The following is a 17,072-nucleotide window of genomic DNA, read 5'->3' as shown; positions in this document are numbered from 1 at the left end:
CTGCCGTACGTTCTTCAAAATACTGGAAGCAAATTTGTCTACGGGGACGACCAGGTTGGGGGGTCACCGATTTAGACCAAACTTTTCTTGGTGATTCTGCACTCCAAATATCGGACACATATCCACCCCACCCATGGTGGGTAGCCAGTGCTGTAGGATCTTGTTTGGGATTTTTGCAATCATAGATATGTTGCGTTACTCTCTTATCCAGATATTGGGATGTAATACCGATATAAGTTGCCGGACAATTTAAACAATTGGCATCCCAAATAAATAAATAAAAAGGTACAGAAAAAAGAATTACTTCATCTACAATGTTCAAAATTTTTGAAATACGGTCTACTGCCCCGAGAAAGGTATAAAGGAAACCGAAATAAAGCATAAATGTCGTTATTTTCATCTTGTAAACTTTTGTAATTCCGGTGATAATGTGAAACAATGATGATGCTTAATCAATTTGATTGCTTTTTATATACTTTCAGTTTTACCGTATTTGTACAGTGATGGGCAAGTTTAAGGAACCACTCAGTTTCCGTAGTTGAAAATTAAATCCATTAACTTTCTACATTCGTTACAGTTAATTAGATGCTATCGTACTCAAAATAAACAGTTAACAATGCTTTGTTTACTTCCTTTGTTTAATTTTATTCTGATTACTTCCATTTGCACAACAACTAGCATTGAACCGTTCCATTCTGCTACGCCTACAGATCGCTTCAGTTTCGTTCGCGGATTTCGTTTGATATTATTCTTACACTAAAACCTTTTTCAATGGCTCCAGTTAGAAATTTGAGTGAGTATGACTGTGTCAGGGTCATAACAGTATTAGAGGAAGTATACAGCCAGCGCGAACTCACCAGGAGACTGAGTGTAAATCACTCTACAATAGGAAGGTTCTTCGGGGCTTTAGAGAAACAGGGTTTCATACTAGAAGGCCAGGACAGGGTGGACCTAGGTCTACAGAGGTCATAGACTCGTCCGTCATCAGGCTCTACGAAACCGCTGCATTACCAGAAATGAAATAAGAAATCTGATAAGAAAAATCGAAATGTTTCGATTTCCTCCAGGACTGTAAGAAGAAGAGTCAATGAAAATAACCTCAGAGCCCGCCACCCGGTTCGTGGACCACTTCGTACCACAGCTCAGAAAATGGAGAAGAAGAAAAACTAATATATTTGACCAAATATTTACATATGTGCAGATTGCAACCTGACTCTTTTTACATTTGCGTTAGAAGTGCGAAAGACACTGGGCTTTATAACCTTCTACAACTTTAATATTGTAATCATTTTGTATTATGTAGCCTGTTACTGCGTTTAGCGGGGAAAAACTGATTATAAAAAAAGCCGCTGTTAAAAAAACCCGCTATTAGATAAAAACCCGCTCAGAAAATGGCTATGCTTCAGTTCTTGCGGGAACTTGTGAACTGGACATTTGAAAATTGGGGAGAGTCCTCTTTGCAGATGAGGTTTGGCCTCAAATCAATGGCGTAATTTCATAAGGATACGCTCAGGAGAAAGGTACGCTCCGATGCTGTAAGGTTCCTCAGGTGGCATTCCGTGGTGGGTCATTGATGTTCTAGGGTGGCATATCGAATTGGTTTTGTGCGAGAAAAATCTCTAACTCAAAGAGCTACTTACAAGACATAATTGAAAGACATGAAGGGCAATTTGCTCCCAAATCGGTGAGAGATTCTTGCTAATGCACGATAATGCAAAGTTCCATTGAGCACGTATTGTGGATTTCTACCTGAATGAGGTTGGAATTGAGATCTTATTGGCAGTTTATTCCGTTAGATGTTATTTTTTTTCTGGTTTGTTAATATTTGGTTTTATGATTTCTTTATGTCGCACTTTATTTTTCATCTAACCTATGTAATGTGTAGGTAATTGCAAATTGTTCGAGTTCTTTAAATGGTTGTAATTTAGTAAGGTTTTAAAGAAAGGATAAATTTTTACTGTTTTCCAGGCCACAATTGAAGTTCAGTGGTTTAATGTCACATTAAATTTCAATAGTTAATGATCCATAGTGATGATGTATAAAACGAATATAGCTCGTCTAAAACGTAAAATATTTTAAATATTACATTTATTTAAATTAAGGACCGTTTTGTGAAAACTGTTTTTATGTCTATTTTCAGTTTCCAATAACTCAGATAATGAAATAAATTGATATGAAATTTCGAGGTGAAAGAATTTTGTTAGTATATTTGAGAAAAGAAAGAGTGCAGGATACATTAATTTTTTTCAAGAGTTTCATAGGCGGATTACAATTAACGTGCTGAGTCTCTTGTGATTTGCAGAATGTTTTGGACGAAGGATCGAGTTCAGAACTGGTCCAATACACTATAAGCGCACCCACGCCTACTTTTACAATCTTCAGAAAATTGTTTTCACTTTCTAATTGTTAAAACTTTTCCTCACATCGCCGAAGGCTTGATATTGACTGGCTTGATATAGTCATAACAAAAGTACTCTACGGTTAGGCATAGGGGGAATTTCAAATTAAACATCATGAACGTAAACCTCGATTACAGCAGCCCAGTTAAAAGATCAATTTGCAATAAAAATGGCCGATTTTATCAATCCTCAATCAGTCAATTGGGGTCGTATGCGATCGGACAAAACTTAGTAATTTCCACAACCATAGCTTCGGGGTTTTGACGGCAATTGAATCACCGAGCGGGTGATTTTTCCAAAAAGTTGAATCCACACTGAAATCGGATATGAATGTAAACGGATATTGTCTTCGGACCTGTGGTGTAATCGAACGTGAAAATCGAAACGGAAGTCGATATCGATTCGCCCTTTTTCCGGAGTGGAGAAAAGATTTTAATTATATGCAAGGGATACCGGCTGACATGCTCGATCCTGTTTCTTTCAATTTTACGACTGTTGGCTGTTTACATTGCTGTCTCACACAATTCAGATTACCAGATGAAACCTCGATACTTAAGAAATTAGAAAAATTAGAATCTTTCTTTGAAAATAATTCCCAATTCAAAGTCACCGTGTGATAATGTGAAAGTTCAGTCAATTACCAACACCCTCGCCGGTATCCTCAAAGATAGCCAGAGGTGTCTTTGAACATAGGTTCAGGACAACTGCTAGCAGTAAAATACAAATTTTACTTCTCTCGATATTTTCCAGAATATATAATTCTCCCTTTATCCAGTCTCTATTATGCTGGGATTAGTAATTCTGATATCAGATTAAAAAATATAATTATATGCACGACCAGAACCATGTTATTACAAACATTACAATTAATATTACATAGCCGGGAGTTAATAAATATTTATACTGAAAGGTTGTAGTGGTCAGAGAAGTATACTGTATTCATTTACACTCTCAAGAAACATTTTATTAATATAATAATCACCATTAGCCCTATTTGCTTTTTAACTTTGTAGATCACCAATCTAACCAATATCAGAATACAAACTTTACACTAAACTTAACTTCAAATCGAAACAACAAAATAACTCATTATTTTTCAACGAGAGTTTAATTGTACAATTATTATAACGTATTCCTAGCTAATTTCGGGGGCATTCTCACGGACCGTCAACAGTATTTGCGCAGGCAGTCATCAGACATAAAACAAACACTGAATCGAAGTAGGCCGAAATATTCAAGAGCCAAACTGTTGAAGATTTGAACCAAACATCACTGAAATAAATAAATAATAATATTAACTAGTTTCTATAATTTAACTCAAGAATTTGTAAGATGTAAGACGTGAGATTGTAAATATTGATTTCAACATTCTAATGTTGTTCTAACACTACTTGTACGACAAACTTCGTTAAGTGATTCTATACCTCAAGTGCAACAAAAACGTTCGTGTTTTTATGGTTTTTTTTCCAACTATCTAAGATTTCGTCTAAGTTTACTCGTAGCTCTTGAATCGTCCATTTATTGGGATATGCATTGAGCAAAGAGCGTTCAATTTCCGTTAAGAAGGCCCCCCCTTAATAAACTTTCTAGCGATGTACCCTTTTGTTTAATTATGTCGGACCAAAATGCAGAAATTTTATAATAAATGGGGGAGTGTTGACGGTGTGAGAAAGTGAGTGAAAATATAGCAATTCAACTTTTTGTCCTGGGCAAAATTTATTTCCTACCTTTAACTTAATAAAAAAAAAAACACAAAAAGAAAGAAAAATTAAGCAAAACTCATAAAAAATGACGATAAATGTAAACATCCAAAACAGAAAAATTGGGCCAAATATCTACCTTAAACAGATAAAACTAGAACAACAATACGGAAAATTCAACGTGACTTTTTTGTTTTGGTTGGTCACTATAATTACTCTCGCTTTTTTATTTGTTGTTTGATTTTGACGTTAATTTTTTCTTTTTATTGTACTTTTTGTTGTTTGTGTTCGGTTTTAAAATTCTGTATTGTTGTTTTCTTTTTGTTTTGCCTGTGTTTAGTGTAGATATTTTGTCCTATTTTTCTGCTTTGGTTGTTCGCTTCGTTTATTTCCTCGTTTGCTTGTGATTTTTTTTTCATTTTTCATCCTTTTGTGCTTTTCATTGTGGATTTCCCAAAAAATGAATAGTTCAAGAGTTATGACAGAAACAGTACATAGCTGAAAAAACATAAATCTTTGAATATCTACGAAAGTGTGAAGACTTTGATCATGGTTTATACGATCATTTTTGTTGCAGTTGAGGTGTAAGAAATTTGTCGTATGAGAAGTGAATCACCCTGTATAGTCATTTAGATTAAAAATAGCCTAATTGGTGTAAAAGGATTGTTAGATTTTATCTGATGAGAAATACTATAAATTCTTTTTTTGACATTTATAATCTACTTTTCCACATGAAATCGAACTAACCTGAACTTTCCATTAAAGAGACGACTTCTCAACCGCCTTATTATTGTGTGCACTATTCCGGATAGGTCATTAAACACGAAAAATATTAATATTGAAATATAAAATATATAATATTGAACATTCTTAAGAATTGTTTTAGTAACTGAATGAGATTTTAATAAATTAGAAAAAACCTAAGCTGTAGATATAGTGTATGGTAGTATAGTATAGTATAGTGTATATATACATATACAGCTTATTAGTGAGACGTGTTCTTTAAATGTGCTCCTTTATCTCTAACGGCACTCATTTCATTTAAACCCTAAAACCTTTAATAAAGCATTTAATAAACTAAAGACTTGCTTGACGGTAACGCCGTTTAAAAGAAACCCCACACCCCACCCGAGAAAAATGGTCGAGTCTACACGTTTTCTAACAGTGTGCAGAGAATAATAGCCGTAGTTTGGTAAAGTTACGATCAACCTTTTCCTTTTATAAACCAGGACACGCAGAAAAATATGTTGCTTTATTACGGCTTCCCCTCGTCCGTCCATATCCGCCATCAAAAAACAGTTTTCTTGGCTGTAAAATATTTCCGTCATTCTGACGGACCAGAGGGAAACTTGCCTAACAAAATTACTTTAAACAATAACAAAGTTCTGGGAGTGAGTATCACTTAGCAGTTTAGCGGTTAATATATTGCCCACCTCCTAAATACTCCATGTGCTATAGTTAGCAAAGGCGTGCTTTTGTTTAGAACCTTAGTGGAGTTTTTGCAATTCTTAGAAAAAATAAAAGTTCATAGAAATATCCACCTACAAAAACAATAGGTGTATGCTTGTATTATTCAATATTATAATCGATTCAATATTGCTTTAATTAACTTGTACATTGAGTATAAAAATTAATTGTCGAGGTGTATTTGTACTCAATAAGTCGATTGAGGGTTTTCCATAAAATACTTAAAATTGAACAATTTAAGGAAAGAAATTTGGGATATTTTAAGACTTCGGCTTAATTAAATGAAACCCACTGGTGCGGCACGAGAGCAATGGTGAGATTCCATGTCAACCCAAGCTGCCAAGAGGTGATTTAAAAATTCCTGAAAGAAGACTTGGTTCTTGGAGATATAGTGAGATCTGGTTGTTCACCATCCATTGATAGTAATGAGTTGAAAGCTCCTGCGTCTACTCAGCAAGGACAAAGCACCAAAAAACTACCTCCAATCTGTCTACATACGTAGGACTCAAAACGCCTCCTTTTTATTATGGTTGATTATTATGCTACCCCAATAATAATTCGGTTTTCTTTCAAAGGTGTAAATTGGCTTTTTTATTCGTCACTTTATATCGATTAAGTAATGAGTAAATATATAAAGTGTAATCTACTCGTTGTAAGAAGAAGTAGGAGGTGAAAGATGTTTTTTTGGCATCAAAAAATTTCATTCCTATATTTTATATTATTATTTAAAAAAAGATTATTGTGTTGATTGAAAATTGATGTTTTCATAATTGCTGCATTATATGATAAATTTGTTGAAATTCTCCTTGAGCATTACACTATCACAGACTGTACACATCGCGAAAAGACAATGGACAATGTCAAAACCTCTTCACTTTCAACTAAGAATACAAAAAATACACAAACAGCGAAGAGTCCATGCCATAAATAGTTTGGACTCACAAAGTCAAATTTTCCTTTGGAGAGTGAATAAAATGACAAAGCTGGATCGCCTTTGTTCGTTGGCTCTCTCTCATTTATTTGATATAACTCGATGGAATGTTTACTATCCGTGCCGAGATTTCGCAATATTTAGTTGCATGAACAGAGTTACCTAAATAAACAATTGAGTTAACCATACAATTAGGGTTGGTAACTGTTAAGAATTGGTGCAAAGTTTACCCTTTCACCCGTTTAACTGGGTTAGCCCAAAATGTAGGAAACAGAACTGTGAGAAGTTTGTCAATCTACAAACAACATGTGATCAAAGGGCGGAAATGAACTGAGTGTAAGTATCGGGTTGTCCGGAAAATAATGCAGGATTTTAAGTTTTCATTAAAAAAAATCTATATAAAATATTCTGTTTACGTTTACAGGATTACTCATNTGGGAAAGTATTTTGATTAAAGAACATTGCTTTAAAGTAACTAGTTTCTTTTTTTTTGTTTAATACCAAAATCCTGCATTATTTTCCGGACAACCCAATAGAAAAAGCTTGTATGCGGCAAATTAATCTTCCCGAAAAAAATCTAGCGTTTTCGAATCGGGCGATACATCAACAATCAACTATCAGAAATACAGTTGGGGATAAAAGGGTTCTCATTTTCCGTATTACGTTCAAATAATGAAAACTTAGAATTTAAAATTCCACGTTTTAATAAATAATAAATAAATAAATAATAATTCTTCCCCAACATCGGAATTTGTTCCACTTTTATTCAATTTCTATTTGCGAATCGTAAATAAAAATCTGATAAACACGATTAGAAAACAGAAAGGGAAATCATTGAAAGGAACGTTGTTTCATAATTTGTTGAAGTCGTGAGTAGCGGTCGAGAATAAGGTAGTTTAAAAAAACAGCTTTTTTATTTTTTGCCAACATTTCGACCTTTATTCGGGTCAACTTACTCTGTGTACAAAAAACGTAAAAATTATTAACAGGTACAAACACAATCAGTATGAGGATACCAGGACGAGTGGGGGGGGGACGCCCTAAAGGACGAAAGCTGTTGATAACCCCTGGAGCCCAACCTCGCTGGTTGAACGGACAAAACCAATGTCTGACCCCGGGCTCGAGGTACAGCCTTTTATGAAAGACGATATTAAAGTCAAATAAATGAATATGACCCTCAAAAGGTGCTAAACTACTTTTGCGGATAGTTCAATTTTCAGGGTATGGAAATAAAGAAGTGTTTCATTATGTAAGAATGGAAGACATTGGTCACCAGTTAATCCGAAGAAGGTAAAAATTAAAAAATAAGCCATTGCGCAACCTTTTAGGTTTTAAATAAAAAAAGATTTGTGTTAAACAGCGGAAAGTTAATTAAAATTGAAAACTATTCGTCGGTTGAATGCTGTCGAGATTAGGTTGACGAGAAGAAGATTACTCTTAGTCGAATTATAAAGAAGGTTTTAATTAAACATAAATAATGTTTCACAAAATATCGGATATTTTTATGCTTTCAGAATATTTTAATGTTAAAAGGAAGAGGAAAATTATCTATTATTAACAGCAGAGTTCATATTTTGCAAATTTAAATAACAATGCTCTTAAGTCATAATGTTATAACGGTTTATTTTCATGTAAAAATAAAATGTTTTGTAAACACTTTTAGATACTTACTGGTTGTGTCTATGTTATCACGAATTCCTCTCCACAATTACCGGATTCTAAAAAAGAAAGAAAAAAATTACTAACTGTATATTCAACAGAAATACATCGATTAATAAATGACAATAACAATAAAACTTTATTTTTACTAACAAAATAGGTTACATTCAAATTCAATCCACATTCGTTTGTACCTATGTCGCTTCTCTTTCTAGTTCTTCGTTCTTTCTATTATACGCTAAATATACTTTTTTCGGGCTTTTAAATTACCCTGTCCGAACACCCTTCAAATTTTTCAGAGTTTTGGAAACAATAACTGAGGTTCAAAGTACACTGCGAACAGCGGCGATCCGATGGTGAAACAATGAGATATTGAACTGAGTAACTTGCCCGAGGTTGGCATAAAACTGTCAACCTTTTACCTTCTCGGAAGATATCCCGTGCTCCTCCGTCATTTGTCACGAGGACAGTCTTCATTAACGTTTCTACCCTCTTCCTCATTTAGTGACGGTTTAGATAAATATCGCCAGGATAAAAGTGACACAGGTTTTTCTTGAATCCATAAATGAATTCAACACGTGAGGTCTGGAATAATTTTTAACTCTGTTGAATTCATATTACTAATTAATGATACTTAATATTACCATAATTAATGATAATAGAAATAGTTATCATACAACAGGGCTGAAATATCTTCTAATTTTTAAATTTGTTAACAATAACATCATAAAATTGATGTTTTTAGATAAATGTATGCTACAACAGCGTTACGAGGAATTTTGTTGTCGTTACAAATTTTTTATTGTATCAAGATAATTATAAGAGTGGATAAGTAATTCATAAACTACATTCGCAGCACTATCACTTTATTCAATAGGGAGGAAATCGCGAGGCCAATAACACTTTAATCATTTTAGGGAATTATCGGAAAGTGGTCAGGATGAAAGGAAAAGGTTTAAGGAGTTAAAAATCTGGTTTTTTGGTCAGTATCGACATCTTCCAGTTTCGATAACAAATAGGGTTTGGAGGGCTGTGTTGAATGTAAGGTTAGATACGAAATAGCGAGCTTGAGCAATAGTTTGATGGATTTTGGACTGGAGTGACTGGATCCTCTGGAGGTTGGATGCTTGGTTTGTGACGAGGATATCCATTTTTAGTGAGAGTTTCGATATGTTGTCTAATATTTTTTGAGTAGTTTATGTCTGCTTAGGTATACACTTGTGATCGATTGTGGGGGTTCCAAGTTTTTGACGATGTAAATTCCTAAGTAGCAGACGACATTGGTTGTTAGCGAAGAAAGAAATATAGCAGATTAGGCGAGAGGCGATCCTTCGCAACCTGAAAGTCAATTCCTGTTATTTGGTTGGTTCTGATTCTTCGTTTCTTGAACCATTCTTCCAAACACAAGAGATGGTCCTAAAGCTTTTTTAAGTTCAGGACTGGGTTTGCTGAAATGGATGGCGGTATCAGAGAATGTCTACTGAAAACCTAGGGGATGTATTTTTGAACACCCATCTTGGCATAGTGATAAAAATCAAATTTGAACTTAAAATTTTGAGTTTCGTGTGTATTTTTTTCACTATCTAACTTTTTCAGAATCGATTTCCGACGGCGTTCACTATTTTGTATAACATCGAATTATCTTGATCTACCTGCAAATGAAAATGGTGGTTACAATTTTAAAAAAAGTCCATTTGATTTTTAACTTTTTTAAGAAATCGAAAAAAATAGTTATGTTTGATGAAATGTTGAAAAGTAGAGGTTATGCATCAAAACAAAACATACTGTATCAATTTTATGTAGGTTGAGTAGTTTTGTGGAAAGTTTAACTGTGGAGAACACGGGTATGTCGATACTTGTACATATATAAACAGAAAAAAAAGTAAATAAAGTAATCAGTTTGGAAAAAGGACCGCGTTTCCAATTTTCATTGCAAAAGAAATTACTATTACGAACCTGAGTAATTCTATGAATCTTTGAATGGAATGAATGGCACATGATCTTGTGTAATTGTTTCTAAGTGGAAACAAAAGGGACTGCAATTAAGTAATGTGGGTCAAATCGCTTTGCCATCGGATTTCAGAGTTAATAAACCACTTATAAGCTTTGCTAGGCGAAATAAAATGGTTTTGTTTCATTGAAGGGAACAAAAAATAATACGCGATAGTCGAGCTTTTTTTACTTTGTTCAATTGTGATTTTATAAAGTTTGTATAATTTAATATCGTAAACAGTTGCAACATTGAATCGATACCTAGCTGCATTCTTTTTTTATAACATGTCACTATTTTCAATATTGTATGATGTAATACATCTGTGTTGTATAGTGACTACTTAATGTATAACAAAAAGTAACGTCAACTGGGAAACTTTGTGACATTTAGGACAAAAGAAAAACTTGCATGTGAGTTGAACGTGTTTCACACTCCTGTAAATGGCACTTGCGAGGCATTGAAATCGTTCCCAGGGGCTGAAGAAGCATCCCCAACGAATTATCGACTCAGCAGGTCATGTAGGGTTGAAGTACGTGAAACTGTCCTGAAAGCTCCCAGTGATTGTTGTTCATCAAATGGTCTGAGATGAGAACCAAGAATTTGAACAAACAACCGTCTTTAAAATCTAATACCGTACACAATAGTAAGGCTGAAGCTAGTGGTTTTTTTTGTTGTTGTAGAATTTTGAAGAATTATGGTCATGAGATAAATAAGGACTTTGCTCGAATTCGAGCGGGTATATGTTTTTATGGCAGAAAATAATTGAATTTTTAAACCTTTTGAATGTTTTTACATAGAAAATCTCAAATCAGAACAAGTTAAAATCGCCCAAACTTTATGGTGGTCTGGACAATCCCGTCCCGGGTTTACAAACTTACCGGTTCATAGGTCAGTATTTTGGTTTTCGATCAAGCATTAATTATGGAGATAAAATGAGTTGAATTATGTTTTCGTCACAAGCAAAACATTGTTTTGAACATGATTGAATTCTAGTACAAACAACAGTCATAGGGAGAATGCCAGATGCGTTCCAGCTTTTCACCCTGTACAGTGGTGGATTATTTTATATCTTGATGACAGGCAATCCGCTTATATTTAGAATGAAAATATATAAAATTTGTCATACTTTATAAGCATTGATCGATTTAAAAATATACCTTCCCGAAATAAAATACTTATTTTATTATAAATATTTTATATTATAAATTAATCATTATTATTTTGAATATTAAATAAATAAATAGGAATCTAGTATAATAGATACATTCAGCCTTTTTATACGCATTTTGCATTTATGCTTCCAATAGCAACATTATTTTTACATTTGCTTATTATCACATGAGAATAAAAACTGGGGGTCAGTAGATAAAGTTTTATATTGAATTAAAGTATTCAGTGGAAAAACATTTTACGAGCTTAATTAAAGCGTTGAAAATCGACAGCTATCAGCAATAACAGGCAATGTACCTGTAATTAATTATTTGCCCTAACTCAAAAATAAATAATTAACCCATAACTTCTAAGTAACTTCAACAGCACAAGTTTCTGATTTTAATAGGCACAAAAAGCCCCATCAGTGTTTACATCCTCAATTATAACAGTTGCAATCTTTGCTTTTATTTCTAGGTTAGTCGTTCAACCTTTGCATAAACAATACACCGTGATCATTTATACGGAAGGAAGGGTGGAGGCCGAAGTTCCGCTTTATGCTCGGGATAAGTAAAAAGATCGGTTATCAACGTTAACCGGACCATGGAAAGAGATAAAAAGTCGGTCTCCGCGTTCTCATATCCTTCTCTTTTTTACGGCTTCATTATTATTTTTTATTAAAAGCCACGGTGTACAGAAAACAATGTTTACGATAAATAAATTAGACCGATATGGAACATTGTAGCCGTCACTGAGAGTTTTACTTTGAAGAATAATCATTAATGTGAGATTTCGCCATGTTGATTGTGGGGTAAAGGACTTAAAATTCATATTTCCCGATCATTTTTATCTGCCTTTACTCAAATTGTTTGTTGTTGTGATGTTTATTTTCCCGAACCCAGCAGAGACACCCAGAAAACACTTGTAACGATAAGCTCATTGAACACAAGTGATGAAAGGGCGAGGCGGACTCGAAGGACTTCTTCTAAGTCGACACGGGAAAGGAAAGTGTAGATAGGTCTTGGGTTAAGGTAGATCAAAAACTCGACGTGGAACATTTAGAAGAAGAAGCGGATCATTTCAATAGAAAAAAGAATATTAATGTTGTGGTGAGTGATATTAGTAACATCAGAAAGAGGTTGGTCATTTGTCCGAGGACTTTTTATTCCAATGATTAGATGCGCTTGATATTGGTTGGCTTGGCGGAAGGGTGTTAGCTGGGGTTTGAACGATTAAAAATTTCGTTCTTCCTAGATGTCAAAGTATTTCATTCTTTTCTTTGTTTGTGTGACAGTTTACCCTCTAGGTATCTAAGTATCTGACTTCAGTGGAAGTCGGAAGCTCCTTGTTGCTGTTGCACAGTGTAGGGCAAGAAGGTTGTACAATGTAAATATACACTGTGTATATTTTTCCTCATTTAGTCTTCTCTTCCACATTTTCTACCAATCTTTAATAAACACAATGTAGTCTTGAAGGTTGCTTTCATTTTGTTGTAATCTGTGGGAACTCATTGGCGCACCTTACCTTGAAACATATGGCAGTTAAATAGGATCTCTAGATAAATTAAAAACGAGTGGGTAAGAACGGTTTAATATTAGAGGATGTCTCCTTGCTACATCCATTCAAAAACCTGGGCAACCTTAGTTTTCTAGAGCGGAGAAAACGGTGTCAATAACTCTCAAACCGTGGACTGTGGTATAATAGATAGAGACGGAAGCCGAATTGATGAGAAAGAATGATTTTATGTTCATCTAGGGTGTTAATATGTAAAATGAGTTTTCCGATGAGTTTTTTTAAGGTCAATGACAATTTGCCGTCATTTAGTTTTGACCTCTACTTTTTCCACCTTAAAAGTTAAGCTCAACGTACTCCTCGGATTGGAAGGCAAAATTGCAATATCATCTGCATAGATGATAATGATAGCTTTGGGATTTATAGGAAAGACAATAGGATAAGTGGTACAGAACCAAGAATGCTCCCTTGTGGGACGCCGGCTTGTACTGGCTTCATATCTCAGTATTCCTAGCCGTACCTCAATCTGAAGCAACCGTCACTTAAATAGTATTCAAAGATAAAGTAGAAAAGAGTGGGTAGGAAATATTTAAATTTTTAAAAGATGCCCGGATATCAGACCCTGAAGAATTCTAAAATTTAAGGAGTAATCAATTGAAAGTTGATTACCTTTGTTTTTTAAGTAAAGAGTTAGGTTACTACTATTTCAGGTTTGCGAATAATATTAAGCACTTATTCTGGTATTAATTACTACTTAAAGTATCTTATTTATGAATGTGATAATAATGTGTTAAAAATACTAGTTTGCGTTTCTGAGGAATGGCCTGGTGTCTTGTCTCTGATCCATTTGTTTTTAAGATTTCCATTGCGTTGTTTAAATAAGTTTCTTTCAAATGGATTAAATGAAGAAGATGTTTCCTTCTGGCAAAGGGTCCCCAAAGCAAACGACTTCCTACATCTACAACCGTCGAGATTAGTCGTTTATAATGCGCATGTTGTTTTCTTAACAATATGACTTCTTCCATGCTCAGTACTTCCACGTAGCGCCGATCAATCCGACTTGCGGTATGCTCCGAGCACACAGATGATATTTTGCTTTGGGCCCACTCGAAATTAAATAAAAATGTACCCAACAGTCATAACCAAAAACATCAAAAACATATGTGAAACAAATTGAGAAAGTTTCCGGCGCCGACCGGGAGAAATATACGAATCAAAGCGACTCCTACGTATTGATTCTGTTGTAGACTGACAACTGAAAAAATACAAAAAAGCATGAGGACAACGTGTCAGTACAGAAAACGGAATTTCCGAAAAAGTATAGTGTTTTAATTACGCTCAAATCACAAGTAATGTATTCGTTACTGGACTCTGATTAATGTGCATTCCATCACCCGACCGTTCCATGCGAAACACAACAGAAGCGACCCCAGTGTTATAATAATGACAATTATGTTATTTGGTAGTAAAACAAACGATCAATACCGTGAGGTTTAACAATTTTGTGGTCTGCAGTAATTAAATAAATAAATGTATTAAGCCTCTGATCTACATGTGTACATAGATACGCAATAAACATACATAAACAGTAGATAAATACATATAGTACATAAATGTATTCACAATGTATGATATCGAATATACTGTATAGGTAGATACATGTAGAGAGAGAATTAGAATATACTGAGACTGACCGAGAGATAGATATGTAGATTAGATAAATAGATAGATAGAAAGAGAAAGAGAAAGAGAGAAAGAGAGAGTGGTAACAAATTCAATATATCGAGAAATGGATACGTTGATAAAAGTACCGGAGTGACAAATATAGAGAGAAAGAGTAAGATAAAGAGAAAGAGTGAGAGACAGACAGAAAGAGAGCAGAAAAAGAGATAGATAATAGATTTGGGAGAGAGAGAGAGAGAGAGAGAGAGAGAGAGAGAGAGATATGGTGAGAGAGTGACAGAGAATGAGAAATAGAGGTAGAGATAGTGTTGATAAACACACATTCATGATTAGTTCTATTCACTTCTAATATAAAATAGGACTCGGTTGGTATATGCATAGTTTTTCAAAGCTTTTAACTCAGGAATTTCGTTTGCATCCACCAAGCGGAATAGTGACATTTATGATAGGAAGTTTGGGAGAAAAAAAACAACTGTACTCCAAGTTAGTATTGCCCTAAAGCATGAGTTGACATTATTTTCGTAAATAATGCAAACTTTTACCATGTTCTCTTCCTTTTTGTTTCATAATCCTGACACACGATACTGTTTAGCAAGATACGATTCTCCAATATCACAACTCATAAGGGTAACGAATGTTCTTACCTTAAAGAAATTTGACTACGAAAATTTTTCTTTTTGGAAAACTGAATACTTATCTGACATGATTGTTAGGTAATTATTGATCGACGAAGTTACCCATTAACCGGAATAAATGAGATTTTTGATGGTAGTACTGATTGCTTCTTTCGTATCAGTAATTTCATGTAGAGATGAACGAATTACTCATCGGATTGGTATTCAATTATGTCAACCTAAAAAACAAATAAAACAAAGCCACAAAAACCAACCACGCTATGGAGCTAAAGCAGATAAATGATCTCGAGTTACTAACTGTTTTTAAAATTATTAATTCATATCATATCGTCCTCACCTTCTAAGCAATATTAATTTCTCCACTCCTCCTAATCAACTTAGACTGTATAGGACCTTCTCGATTCCACGGCACAACTCTAACTATGGCAAAAACTCACCGCTAAAAAGAAAAAGTGCACCGCAAATGACATCCCTAACAATTATTTAATTCATCTATTAATATTTTTGAGAACCAACTCCACAATTCGCTAAACAAATCTTAACAATCTAGGCATATATATTCATTGTATTTACATAAACAAACTTTTTCTTTATCTTCCATCCATATGAATATTATTGTAAATAAAACAATATTATGTGTAAACATTGCATTGATTATTAGTATGAATATTGTTAGCATGATGAGTTCTATTTATGTGCAATTACTTGTAATACATTTATATATCTTGTGCAAGGATTAAATCCGCATATATAAAATAAATAAAAATATGAAGTCTATTATCCCGTCAGTAGCAGTACAACGAATGCACAAATATGAAAATATTGGCGATAAAGTCAAAATAACTCCTTTACAGACTTGCACGGTTACATTTGCTGGTCAGAAATTACCTGATGCCATTACGGTATTTGGAGGATATTGCATGTTCGTAGACAATGATAGATTCAACCACGTTGCTGGGCAATGTCGAAGTACACAACGCTGCTTTAGGTGCGGCGACGATCATGATGTAAAAGATTGCAATAAAATCACAAAAGACCCACCTTGTGTGCATTGCGCCAAGAACATCTTGCCAATAGCAAAGATGTGAAATATTTCAAAAAGCTAACCGTCAACATCGAAATGAATCGATGGAAATGACGTGTGCCCCAGTGGTTTCGAGAAACCAATTCGACGTTCTTAAAGGTCTTCCTGAAATGACGAGATAGTTTTCCCCCAGTTTCCTACTTGGAAAAACCGACGTCATTTTAGGCGTATTCTTATAAGAATTAATCGCCCAATCACCAAAAACTTTTCAAGAAAGGGGTTGTTCGGACCAAGACTTTTCTGGAAGATCAATAAAAGATGCAATTGATCAGCTAGCTGAACTTACGTTTTGCTAATAATGGAGATCCGACTCTTATATCGAAACCTGGGCACAGATATTCCTCCCCCGATGTCACGCTCCACTCAGAAATGATACCTCCCTTCGTGACGTGAAACACTTTGGGTAGAAAATTTTTGGTCTGACCCCTTTGTAACCAAAGTCTCTTTAAGTAGATAAAAACTCCGCCCCCTCATAGTTGATCTATAAAAGGGTATTGTAAGAGATAAAAAATAAAAGAAACTTACTGGGACACCTACACTACATAAATTTTTGAGATCAATCCCACTCAAAAATATCAGGACCTTATCGTATTACAAACCAAGGAGCGAGGGTCAGCACCTCCCAACATGAAACTACCAATGGAAACATCCCAACCAAACCCAACACTTCTTCAAAATACAGGTGAGATGGGTAATGTAAGTTAATGTGATAACACCAAAAAGCAAAATTAAAAAAATACAAGAATAATCCCGACGAGACCAACTTCATAAAAACCCAAAATGCCATGGCACGCTGTAGGAGACTCTTTAAAGTTAAAAAACGAGAAAAATGTCAGCAATTTTGCAACTCCCTAAGTAGA

The 17,072-nt window shown here is 34.5% G+C and overlaps 1 long non-coding RNA gene across 4 annotated transcripts in view; it reads right to left on the bottom strand.

The window, feature by feature from the left end:
* The window catches only part of LOC106669208, a 487,453-nt gene that overhangs the window by 278,822 nt on the left and 191,559 nt on the right, over nt 1-17,072 (bottom strand). For all 4 annotated transcript variants that reach the window (XR_002910358.1, XR_001340901.2, XR_002910357.1 and 1 more), the window contains exon 3: nt 8,169-8,215. This is a non-coding gene — a long non-coding RNA (uncharacterized LOC106669208). The remainder of the gene's footprint in view (nt 1-8,168; nt 8,216-17,072) is intronic.

Source organism: Cimex lectularius, unplaced genomic scaffold (assembly GCF_000648675.2).
Source record: "Cimex lectularius strain Harlan isolate CLEC.00 unplaced genomic scaffold, Clec_2.1 scaffold213, whole genome shotgun sequence".
NCBI lineage: Eukaryota > Metazoa > Arthropoda > Insecta > Hemiptera > Cimicidae > Cimex > Cimex lectularius.
The sequence above is the reverse complement of the archived record's forward strand: the minus strand, read 5'-3'. Positions and strand labels throughout refer to the sequence as shown.